This window comes from Halyomorpha halys, unplaced genomic scaffold, assembly GCF_000696795.3.
Source record: "Halyomorpha halys isolate HHAL.00 unplaced genomic scaffold, Hhal_1.1 Scaffold636.1, whole genome shotgun sequence".
NCBI lineage: Eukaryota > Metazoa > Arthropoda > Insecta > Hemiptera > Pentatomidae > Halyomorpha > Halyomorpha halys.
The window spans coordinates 278662-292216 of NW_027112807.1; the positions used below are offsets into that span (position 1 = coordinate 278662).

The window sequence follows — 13555 nt, forward strand, 5'->3', positions numbered from 1 at the left end:
ATAATATTAAAACTTATTCATTTTCAGAGGTAAATTGAATCAACATATGCGATGAGGAACAAATTACTTTTTTTTTATTATATTTTAAGTCATATCGATAATTATTTTCATACCGCGGCAATGAAAAGTTCTCTCTTAATATATTGGTGTTTTAAAGAAACGCCTTTGGTTTTGTGAAATTAAATTAATTTTAATTCTTAAAAATTTTATTTATTTTGTTTATATAATATAATTTTCATTAAAATGCTGGTCGATTCTTTATTTTATAGGTGGTTAACTTGATAAAAAGTATAGATTTATGAAATGGATGTTTATATATTTTGTTACAATTAGTTTTTATGAATTACAAAATAAATGAATAAGTACATTAAAAATGCTGCCATGTGTTATAATTTAATAACCATTAAATTATGTTTAAAGATGAAAATACAAATAAACATAATTTTTTTCTTAATGATTTTTAAAAATATTAAATTGAATCAGTCTTGAATCAACTTAAAGAAAAACGCTGTACGCTTTCATAAATATTTTACCTTAAAATATTAATAAGTTATTTATCTAAATAATGCTATTTTCCTTACAATTTAATAATTTTAATGTTATTGTCTCTTAGGTATGGGAAGTTCGTTGACAGGCCTTGGCCAAGTCTGGGCACTGCTGTCGCTACTTGCTGCGCTGTTGTGCTGTTCTGGTTTTTATCTACCCTATTGGATTAAGGTTAGTATTTTTTTCATTCTAATGTATATTGAACTTTTAATCATTTAATTGTAACCATAGCACTAAATTTACTGTTTAATTATTAATGAATAATTAATCCACTGAATAATATCCATTCAAAGAAATATTCTGCTAAAATTTATTATTAATCAAAACCAGTTTAAAAAAATAAAACAGGAATAAAGCTTTGAATCAATGCCTAAATCGCCAGTATCAAAGACATGGATCCTCTCTGATATAATTCAGCTCTGAATTTATGAAATCCATTTAAAAAAAAAAAATTGCTCCCTCCGAAAATCCAATTATATTATATATTCAATTATATAGAATTTTATGTATTCACAATTTACAAATCCATCAAAATATAAAATAAAACAGTAAGGTATTCAATTTTTATTGTAAATAAAGTGTTAATGGTCTAAAAATTAACAATTACTGTATTTGCTATAATAATGTCATCAATTTTTGTACATATTACTAGATTATTACCATGCATCTTAAACTTATCATATATTAAAAGGCATTTTATTGTTTGACTTAATAAATAATGAAATTAAAATGAATATATCGTATATATTCATTTATAGAGATTCTTCTTAATTAGCATTTCCTTTAAGGAAGATCTTTTGTTAAATAATTTATAGTTGAATAAATCCCATTTAATTTTATTAATTGGTCGTTTTAGATTAATTAATATGTAGGCTAGAGAGAGAAATGCTTTATTTAATAAGGCATGCAGCCTAAATATAACGGGTTTCTATAATACACAGCATACTAATCAATCATACAAGGTAAAATAAAAACACTGACAAAATCAGTTAGTAAAAATGCAATATTTATAATACAATATAAGTTCTTATTTTTTTACTTTTACATATTATTATTGTATCAGTGCTTATTTTTTGTTCTATTGTTAATTTTTTAACAAATAGTGTTCTTAGCACTATCTATATTACTCTTGCATATCTCATATTACTCAAGTGTTCTGTTCACTTTAGTATACAAGTTGTATTTACATTTATAATGTTGAAATTTCCAGTGTGCACACATAAAAAAAAATAAGAAAATGATGTTACAAAAAATGATATTGTATAATTATACTATAAAAACAATATTAATATTAGTAGTAAAGTAAGACATAAATAAATAATTTTACATTAAAATTAGTTAGAAAAAGATAAATATGTTAAAAATAAATGACTTCCACTTCATTTCCTTCTTATTTATATAAATTCCTTATACAATAGTAATATAGTGCTAATGATATTAGTACTAATATTGTAACATAAAACATATACCGTAATGTATTGTAAACTTGCCAATATCATCTTAAAACTAAATGTTTATTATAAATAGAGCATTGATAAATGCCAATATACCAATTTTATCTTAAACTTAATAAGTGCAAGGAAGGCCTGTCAGGCGTAAATATGCTACCATCCTTAAATGTATTTATGCTGTGCAGAACTGCCTACCATCTGCGCCTTCCATTAATTACTTATCAATTTCATGGCCACAGCTGCCATATCAGTTTCGACTTCTAACCTTATACCATATTCTCGTTTATTGGAGTAATGATGTATTATATAGTGCATTAAATACATTAATACATCATGGTTTCATGTATATATAAATATCATGTAGCAAATCCATACAAGAAGAATCTTCACACGTCCTTTGCTAACAAATCATTGCGTTAAAACTTCTAAATGCTGTTATAATAAGAAATAATTGAATCGTTTATTTTAGAAAGCAGTTTAAAAAACTTTCTCAACTCTGAAGTTGGATAACTTGAAAATTCCAAATATTTTAGTATATTCTAAAATCAAATACTTAAAATTCTAATAAATATTTTTCAAATGTTTTAGATTCTTTCTCTTTTTTTGAATTGTATTCAAATACTGAAATTATAGATTTCATAAAACCAACTGAGTTGACAAATATTTAGAAGAGAAAAATAAAATATACTACTATAAATTCAATACATTTTTTTTAAAGACTAAACAAGAAATTTCTTAACTTTTTTTTTTTTTTACTTAAGTTAATAATAATGCTTATGAAAGCATTTTACTTATATTTTCATTTAATAATACTTTTTTAAAAACTAGAAGAATTAATCTGTTGTTTGAAAAATAAATAATAAAATGTATAAAGGTAAAATATAAAAAAATAAATAACAAATGGAATTTGTAAGGTAGACATTTTTTCTTAGTTGTTGTCGTCCCGGTTTGCTGTTAAAGTTCAACTGCACTTGATAGATAGATAGATCTTGATAAAGTGACATAAATTATATATTTTTTCGATGTTTCTTCATATCCTCTATTTTCTTTAATTTAATAGGAATCTAATACATATAAAATGAATTAGGTTCATCGTTTGTTTCTATTCGCTACAAATTTTATTTATCCAAGCAATATTTAAGTATTATTAAATGTTATATTTAATAAGTAATTACAAAAATTGTCGCTAGGATCTCAGAGATGACTCAGATCTTGATTCAATAATTTTTAACACGATTATATTTTGGAAATGCCAAAAAACGAAACTTATAATTTTTAAAACTTAATAATAAATTTTGCATATGTTTTCTATCATTCTACGACTACTATGTATACCTTTATTGAACCATATTTACCAAAAAAATAAAAATCAATAATTTTGAACTTAATACATTTTCAAATTAAATATGAATTAAACATAATGAACTATGGTTTTTTTCATGAGGTTGGGAAATTGGAAGGCAAATAATCAATTTAAACCTTTTTTAATCGCCTCTCGGACAATGCCATTTTTCATCAAGCTTTTACGTTCTCCAGCGTTTTCTAAAGGAATACAATAAAACTTCTACTGGACTTGTCCGGTTGTTTTATATTTTTTATTTATAGTTTATTTATTTAATTTAATTGTTCGAGTAGCGGTCAGTAGAGTTCTCAAAAATGTAAAAAAAATACATTTAAGCCAATATTTCGACCCACATTCCAGGTGTTCACCTTGATGCAATATACAGTATATCAACTTTTACTACTTACTTTACCCATCGATACTGTTAAGGTTGCTTAGGATTTTTTTTTGTAATTTTAAAGAACAAATATTGCTAAATTAAACTATATTTTTCATTTAAAAAATGTATGAATTAAGTTGAAAATAAAAAATATTAAAAATATCCACTTGGATTAAAATAATGTTATTAGGAGTTACGAATTTCGTGAACGCAGGATTTCGGCAGAAAAAAATATCTCCGAAAATTCTAATTTTTTATTTATATCAAAATGCATATTTAAGGGTTTCGAAAGACGCTAACACCAAATATGAATTTATTATTTTTTTCCTTACAAAGTGGGACGAAACGACAGACAATAAATATTTGAAAACTATTTTTTTCTTTTTTTTACCTCAACCCTGACCATCTATATCATATTTTGAATTTATTTTTCCTTATTAAAAATTGTTGGGACTATTTTACTAGAAGCGACTTTTGGTGTTTAATTTTTTACAATTTAACACGATTAATAATCTTAAAAATAATCAATTGTTAAATAATAATTAATAAATATGTGCGGAACAAAGGTAGTACGTTATAATTTAAATATTATCTAAAAATATGTAAAATATTTTTTGGTACGAAACGTCGAGAACGTGTAAATTATTTTTTGACCGAGTATCACGAAAAAAGGTTTCATAGAAATCGGTAATCCCACGCACGTAGTCTCCTCTTGTTCGCTAAGTTGACAAGTTGGTTCCAAGAAGAGCCGGTTCCTTTATATGATAAAATAATTTTGTATATAAATAATATACTAAGGTGGATAAATAAATGATTCGTTTGTTTGAGAAAACAAATGAATGTTTGCACATCTTATCGAAATATAAAGCAATATATTTTATTATTATCTTCCCAAAAAAATAATAAAGAAGACGAGAGAAAACCAAATGCACGAGAGAAAACTTAGAAAGCAGCATTTTACCCTCTCAAGTAATTTGGAGCTAACACAATCATTCCACTTCAAGCTTAAATCATGTAACGGTAAAATTGAAGTGGTCTTAAACAAAAATTCAGATTATTAAATTTTATTACGGATCAAATACAAGTTTCTTAGAACCCTTAATGAAGAAAAGAAAGGATAAAATAGAGATTTTGAAATATTAAACGTTTTAAGCGCTCCAGAAATTTCTAAGTTTAAATCTGATCTAATTACTTCTTAGCTGGAAATAAGCTTCCCCGTAATATAATGTTATGTGTCTAGATAACCTCAAAAATTTTGCTTACGATTAAAAAAAAATAATTAGTAGCCTTATAGATCATTCCTGCCCCGTATCCAAAAGGCATAGAGAAATCAAAGCCAAACAGATCTATAATGAAATATCATTAAATGACGCTAGAAAAATAAGTAAAGAAAAATTAGCTGTAACCTACAATTCAAAATTATATCCACAAACAGAACATCCGGCTCAAAAGTAAGTTTTTAATTTTAAATTTTCCAGTTTGTTTTTAAACGGAAACAAAATTCAACATTTCCGCTATCAGAAAGTATTTTCTCGACCATATGTTTTCTCATTACGATTATAATTAACAAATTCGAAAATGATCATCTACCCTGGACCCATAAATGTCTTGAAACTATTCTAGATCTCCTCGAATACCCAAAAAATAATACTGAACCATCTATATATAAAGCCATAAATTATCTATATCTTGAACATCCGAAAATTACTAGAATTCATTTTCTACAAAATCTGGCCTTGCCAGTAAAATTCTATCGGTTCCAACTCATGTGGTAATTAATTAATTTATTTAGCTTTTGATATAATATTGTTATATAAACATAATAGAAAAACAAAACCGATACCGAACAAAAAATGAATGCGTTTGATCGATTTATTTACTTAATTAATTATTAATTATGTTAAATGATGTAAATGACGCTTCAGGTGAATTATTGGTTTAGTTAACAGCGTCCAGTTTTCATTAGTACCGTGTTTAATTACGATATAATAATACAACTGACCTTTTCGTCGATAATTTACTTAGCTAATTACTTTTTTATATACAATGTACTCTTCATTTATATTTTAAATTCCTCAGACATATCATTGTTAATTACATAATTTTGTTAATAAAAGTTTTAAAATATTTTGGCTTGATCTCATTATTCGTGTATTTTCAAGTTGAGAAAATGTTTTCAAATTTTTTTTTAAGTAGGCATCTAATGTTTTATTATTAAATGATAAGAAAAATACAAATATTAGCACAAATTATTTTATCATGTATGTCAAATAACTAAAAATATCATTTATAGTCCCATTATCATCATGAGTAACAATTTTAAAAATCATATTTCCAACCATGTACAGCGGAAGAACTACAAGGCTTCCGTCCAATAACTTTTTATCCTGTTTACCGTTTAATATAATAACATAATATCCTTCTTTTTTTCAAATTTATAATGGCGTTTTAGCATGGAGATTAATCAGAAGGGATGCTTTGGACGTGGAAAGCGATTTAATTGAAACTTTTTTTGATGATGATGTTATTAGATAAGCGCTAATTCGTGATTTGTGAGTGCATCACACAACCCTAACTTACTAATCTACTTACGTCCCTATGTTTTGTGTACGTTAGTGAGCTATTGTTGAAGTTACCCTATTTTTATTTCCCTTTTTTTTATTTACATATAACCAGAGAAGGCGAAAATGATTAAAAAAAAATGTATTATTCCATTGCTACAAATTTCATGTTTTAGTGTTTCTCAAGATGCGAATAATAAACATAAATGTTGTTCCTGGCTGAAATACAACAGTTTAAACAAATTAAACGAAGCTGTCATGCGATCAGGTCAGATCTGGTGGGTCTCACCATTTCCTGCTCTAATCAGATATATCTATTTTTCTTTATTTCTCCTTTAGTTCTTCATGAAATCCTTTAATATTTAATTTCTATATATCGTATAATATTTCTAACAATGAGAAATGTTTATTTTTTCATATTAACAAAATTAAATGTAATTTAAGAGATTTTTTAATATTTTACGTGTTAGTCTATTTCAATGAGGACAAAATCTGTCTGATATTTATAAAACTTAATCGCACATTGATTGTTAAAATCAGAAAAAAAAAATTGCGAAAAATCAATAAATAATACCACTTCTCGTTAGTCGATTTTAAAGAAATCTTTGATGTTAAAACACAAATATATAGCAGCCTTAAATATTTAATTTTAGTTTCGTACGATTTTTTTTTTAAGCTAAGCTGTTTCACACATTTGCCATTTTGCAAAATATGTTTTTTTTGGATTACACGGACCTTAAAACATGTATTCCTGTTGAAAACTCAAATTCGAAGTATTGTATGATCGTAATACTTTGTATATACAATATATAAGTAAGTGAAAGAAAAAAAAAATATTTTATATAATTTTACCTGTTTTCTGCCTTTGCCCTTAATGTATTTAAATATTATTATATACCAACCGATTATTTAGCAAGAAAAAAAGATAACTGATTATATGAGCAATTTATAAGTTGCGAAAAAACGAATATTACTTTTGTTGCACCCTAAAAGACATTTTTATCCCGATTTGCTTCCTTATTAAATTCATACTGCTTCAGTATTGTATTCATAGTATTGTACACTAGAGGAATTATATATCAATTGATTTGTTTTCTTGTATTGAATAATAAATTTTAAAAAAACACGGCCCATTGTACTATATTAGCTTAAATGTTATATAAAATCACAAAAACAAAAATTCTCTTCAATTTTTTGTTAAAAAAAAAACATTAATAGGAATTCTCATAACATATAAATAAATTTATCTAACCCAGGCTGCTATATCAGTAGGTCTAAATTGATTCAAAACCATATTCATCTTATAACTATTTGCAAAATATATATTTTTTAAAACTATACAAGATGAATTATTCCTTTGTGATTTATCTGAAAATTTGTATTTAAATTATTTGTAAAACGGTATAATATAAAAAAAAAATTTAAGTTTTAAAGAAATGTTTGTTTTCTTCACATATTGAAAGAACTCACAATATCTCCGTCTTATAAAAAAATTATAATGTGTAACCGATCTAGCCCGTACCAGATATCAATCCTTCCATTATAAGCTCCCTAACCTCAAAACCTTCTAGTTTCTCAACTTGCATCTTTTTCTATTCCTGACAATACTCCGATCTCCAATGCCCCTGAAAAGAAGATGGCCTCGAGACCTTGTGTAGAAAGCTTATTAGAGTGCTACCATTGGGTACTTTCTCTACATGACTGTATCACTCCTTTTTGATCTTGGATCAAATTTACTTAATGTATTTTAATGTAAATACAGTAGTAAATAGGGATTAATACAATTTTTTTTTAAAAAATTGCCTTTTTTATTTTTTTTTTAGGGGTGCTTTCAAAATAAATCCACCAAGGGCCCAAAATGATTGGAGTATGCCTCTAGTAATACACAAAATAAAAACAAAAAAGATATTTCACCATCTGAAGCTTATTTTATTTTTTTTTATTTATAAAATGATGTTGTAAAGCTCCATAGATAATATTTTAGTTCGTTAATTATAACTTGTCACAAATTATAAAACGAAAACGATAGTAATAGTCTGGTATGGTTATAAGATGATTATCAAAAACTTGATAAATTCTAAAAACAATCCACTTTACATTAGTAAAAATCAGTTTTAATGACACGCGACGAAGACTCTTTGCTGAGTTTCATGCGGCCTATTGGCGCCTCATATTACACAATCTCTCCTCATTTTATGGTATACCCTTTGAGGAAAGCTGAGTGAAACTTCATGCACCTACTCTAGTGATTATTATAATTACTGTAGATGCAATTTCACCAGTGGCTAGTTTTTACTTGTAATATTTATAAACAACATCTATTTTAAAATTGGTTGTAAGGACCAACAAACTGATCCAGACAAAAAAAAAATCCGGTTTCATTCATTGGCATATTTTAAAACCCTAGTGAGATATAATTTTATTTTTATGGGCATATATATCATCGATTATCGCAATACGTGAGACATAAGCAATATACAAGGCTTTTATGAAAACAACTATGAGCTATATTTTCAAAATATACGAGCAATTTATAAAATTTACTGCCCTCAACAGCTAACTAAATTGATAACGACTTACAGAATCATCATTTTCCGGTGACAGTGGATGAAAAATAGAGAGACTGCCGCGGTGGTATGGATTTAGCTACAGTCGTTTAGTACTTTAGGTTTTCTCCTCAGTAATAAAAAAATTCATTTCCCAACCGTCCGGAGGATATCATATTTATCTCCGGCTTAAATGGAGTCTATATAAAGAGCCGATTATGGAATATAGTCTTCTGCAATAGCTTCCTAACGACTTTAGTCCATTCTGAATATTATTGTTTTATCAACCCTCTATATACTTATATGCAATATCTAGTAATAAAACTTTATTAATACTTATAAACTTGAATACTGGTTATAAAAATGTAAAAATATTGGACTGCAGATTTTATTGTTATTAAGTGATATTACAGTAAATATATATGTGTATATATATTTGCTGTAATATCACTTAATAACAATAAAATCTATATATATATATATTGTAAATTTTATGAAGTATAATATCCATCTGACGGTTTTACATATAAATTATTGTTTTCGTATTTTACTGTCATCTAAATTAAAATCAAAATTTGTATTGTTTAAATCATTATTGCTTAATTAACTCTGTTTTGTTCAATTATATAAATAAGTTTTTACTTAACACAATTCAAAAGGGAGGGAACATTAGCAATTTTTATTATTTTTCTCTGGATGAAATTACCCTTTTATGACTTGTTATCTTCATTTCAAAATCTGAAGGAAGTTTAGCCATCATCCAGTTTCTTGTTATAATGATAAAAAATGAAATACACCATGAACAGCATAAAGATTAAGCAGAAATTTGAAATAAATAATTTAAAAATTAATTATAGATTGTTGTCTTATTTTGCGGTTATTTAACTCATTTATTTACGATAAAGTTTATTTATGATGCGTAGATATTATTTTGGGGAGCACGGTGATACAGTGGTAAGGCACGATGCTACTAACTCCAAGGATCAGCTTCAAATCCGGCTGGGCTGAAAACTATTTTATGTTACACTGTAGCCGTGAGTCAACCCTGTGGGTTCTGGAGACCTCCTGGGGTCCAACCAGTCTCATAAATTGGGTAAAAATCAGATGGACTTCCTTACAAAGTATTGGACCCTTAAGCTTTCATGGGTTTTAGTGGATTGTTAATGTTATTTAATATATTTTTTTATTATTATTATCCATTTTAGTATATACTTATTTATTTTTTAGTATCATTATTATTAATATTTCTTTACTTTTCTTTTTTGTTTAATACTCATGTATGGTATAATTCAGGAACTTACAGCCCCAATACTTAATGCCCTTTAGTGTGGCTAATGGTTTTAATTTAATATAAGATTAATAGAAATAGAAAACAAAATATTTTATTCCCATTTAAGTTTTTATTGTGTAAAATTCTTCAACGAGATTTCGTGGCTCTTCCCCCATCTTCATATCATCTGAAATTCCCCATCCTTTAAAATATTCTTAGCCATTTTTTTAATATAAAATACATTATACCTATTTTCATTTTTTTTTTAAATATAAGTTAATTTAAATATAATTTACTATTTACAAAGCTGATTGTACAATTTTTTTATCAAATTACAAATTAAAAAAAAATGTGATCAGTCCAAAATTTTAAATTGTAGTTATTCTTATTTTTTGCTTATCTTAATTATATGATGTACCTATCTCAACAAAGATTAAAACAGGTTTGTCTTCATCTTATTTATCACACCTGCTTAAAAATAACAAACGAAACTGATAATGGTTAAATGTTACCTCATTATTAACATCTATTTTTTACTCAATATTCCTCTTTGCTTGTTTTAAGTTTTTAAACAAGAATTTAGGATATCAAATTTTGTTTGCTTCCTCGTAACTGATAACAAACGACAAATTTTACCCCATAAATTTTTATTTTGTTGAAATTTTCATCATATATAGGATTTAAAGGGAAACCCTTAATGAGAAAAAATATGAATTGTCACAGAGCTGAATCTTATAAATTAGGTAATTTCCAACACGGGAAAACCGAACAAACTTTTTTATGAGGCGAGTACATAGTTATGGAGTAACTCGGTAACTATTTAAAAACTAGGAAAATTTTGCTTAAAATCGTATTAGTTTATACAAAAATCGAATGCAGTTTCGTGATCTAAAACTAAAATATTATTATAAAGGCATAAACATTTTTTTTTACCTGTGTCGTGTAATATTTACATTTAATGAATAGTTTAATAGAACAAAAAATGGTCAGAGAAAAAATTTGATTTTTATTTGCACACAGGAATACATATTTAAAGAAAGTTTTAAATTAGCTATTGTTAAAACTAATAACTAAAATTGCCAAGGATACGATATTTATTTATCAATGATTCATTCATAAAGAAGGGTCGTGGCCATTTTTGCTGTTAGTTTTAACTATAGCTAATTTTTGTCCATCTCAAAAATCCTTTGCCAAAATTCTGATTTCCGAGACGTTAAAATACTGTATAAGAGAAGTGTATTTTTAGAATAAAACTATAAGAAACCATAGCGATGAATGATAATCTAAAAAATTGTATAAACTATAAAACATATACTAGAAATTTTGTAACATAATGCTGACGTAGTAAACTTATATTTTGTAAACGAAAAAAGTTTAATAGGAAATCAAATAAAGAGCGTCGAAAAACAATAGAAATATCGTTTCTATCACCAAATAAGGGAGAGTGTATGCATGAAATGTTGTTAGAAGAAAAAAAACTGACTAATTAAGGTAGCTTAAAATTAATTATATATCAGAATCAGTTAAAGAAGTGAAGAAATTAATTAATTAAACTTTTAATATTTTCCATGTTAAAATATTAAAATGTTATATACCAATTATGTTATCTCAAGGTGAAACAATTCAACATTGTTTCACTTTCAATAACATTTTAGTTATAATAATTTCTTTATGCATCAAACTGCAGAATTTATGAATTATGAAGTTGAACACTTGAAGGATAGAGATAACTTTTTTTTAATATTGTATTTCCTTACAGGAACATACATATATTAGATAGGAAATCAATTATAAAATAAATTTGAGACCGTAACAATAAAACAAAAATCTATTAAAACAATATATTTTGAAATAATTTATCTACTTCAAAAATCTGAACGTTATAGTGAAATTGGTGTAACTTTGGCTTCACGGAATGGTTCGACATAAAGTGAAAGAAGAATATAAAAACGATCATAAATACGAAGGAATTGATCGTTTACTCAATTTCAAGTGAAAATAGTGAGTGTGGTCATAAAGTGCATTTTATGCTCAACGGATTATTGAAAATATAAAATTTATTTTTCCAACATTGCTATAGTCCAATCTACATGCGTTAAGCTATTCATAATCAACAAAGCCACATATCCATATGAAAATAAATATCTGACGACATTGTTTAACATATATATGTTTTAACTTTATTTAAAATTATAATTCAAACCCTTTGTTAAAAAGCGTAACATGCTTTATATATAACCATTAGGATTACACGGTCTATTAAATGGAGCTTTATTTGATTTGAACTGTTTTAGACTTAATCCACGGGGACTTAATCCGTTAAGTAGTTTAATGCGAAATCGTTTATCGAATGTTGAGCTTCATGCTTTTTTTTAATGATTCCACTAGTCTCAATTATTTATTCATCGATCTATAGTGCAAAATATTGCAATTCGTATCGAAGTTTTAAAAATAAATTTTAATATCATAGGATTTTACGCTATGAGGTTAAATATTTTTGTATATATATGGTGATTAATATCCTCATATATAACATAAAATAACATCTTTACTTTCTCTATCTTAAAATAAGAAAGAAGGGTTATCCTATAGCTTACTAATCCAGCCAAAGTTAAAGGCCAAAGTCTATTTTGTGGGTCCAGAAAACCATATTTCATACATGTGTTAGATATCTACACAAAATTAAATATGTTTAATGTCTAAAAAAAATGAAATATGTACTGAAAATTAAATTTATTGTTAATGTTGTAAGCTAGTTCGCATTTTAAGACAGTTTTTCATAGTTTATAGTTTTTTAATTTAACTCGATGAATTGACTCAAAGGAGACGGCCTAACTATTATTTAGAAAATCATAACGATCAGAGGTTTTTAAGAAATTAGGATTCTATGTGTTTCTAAATGTTGGTTAATTTATAATTTCATGGGTTTTAACACTTTTCAATTACGTTTTGGTATAGTTCAATTATTGTGACTTTGAAAACATATTAACAGAAAACAAAAATAAAATACGAAAAGCAAAAATAAATTGATATTCGTGCGCGCGAACTTAAAATCGATATTAATTTTATTTTGTAAGCCCTCGAAAACAATCAAAAAGACCCTAAAGTATTAAATATCTAAAATTTTGAAATATATTTATGCACGGCACATATACAAGGTCCAAATGTCTAATAAATGCAAAAAAGATAAAAGTAGTATTCATATTTATAATATTTTTATGTGTCTAAAACCATTAAAACATCTCACGGGACTCAATTATCTTGAGAATTCGAAAAATTCAAATAATTCGAGCATGAGCTTAAACTTTATTTTAAAAACTATATTTCTCAAGATTTTGTCACCGAAAACATATAAAGGATCAAGAGTGAATACATTGGTGGACCCACGAAATAAAAGTCAACCCGCCTATGTTGAAGTAGCCGCTATATATACCCCCAATAAACGACATATGAGTCATAA

General features: G+C 26.2%; 1 long non-coding RNA gene across 1 annotated transcript in view; it reads left to right on the forward strand.

Annotated features, from left to right (window-relative positions):
- Nucleotides 1-612: 612 nt before the first annotated feature.
- Nucleotides 613-13555, forward strand: part of LOC136796548 (uncharacterized) — a 277079-nt gene continuing 264136 nt past the window's right edge. Inside the window, exon 1 of the long non-coding RNA XR_010844272.1 lies at nucleotides 613-717. This is a non-coding gene — a long non-coding RNA (uncharacterized lncRNA). The remainder of the gene's footprint in view (nucleotides 718-13555) is intronic.